Raw genomic sequence first — 355 nt, forward strand, 5'->3', positions numbered from 1 at the left:
AGAACATCGATCTAAGTAAACTCATCAGACCAAGATGATCAATGTAACTAAACTCATCAGACCAAGCACATCGATCAAATTAAACACATCAGAGCAAGCACATCGATCTAAGTAAACTCATCAGACCAAGATGATCGATGTAACTAAACTCATCAGACCAAGCTCATTGGTCTAAGTTAACTCATCAGACCAAGAGGTTCAATCTAGGTATACTCATCAGACTAAGCACATCGATCAAATTAAACTCATCAGAGCAAGCGAATGGATCTAAATAATCTCCTCATACCAAGCCCTTCGATCTAAGTTAAGTCGTCCCAACAAGCTCATCATTCTAATTAAACTCATCAGACCAAGC

The sequence above is a fragment of the Galeopterus variegatus genome, unplaced genomic scaffold (assembly GCF_000696425.1).
Source record: "Galeopterus variegatus unplaced genomic scaffold, G_variegatus-3.0.2 Scaffold16083, whole genome shotgun sequence".
Classification (NCBI taxonomy): domain Eukaryota; kingdom Metazoa; phylum Chordata; class Mammalia; order Dermoptera; family Cynocephalidae; genus Galeopterus; species Galeopterus variegatus.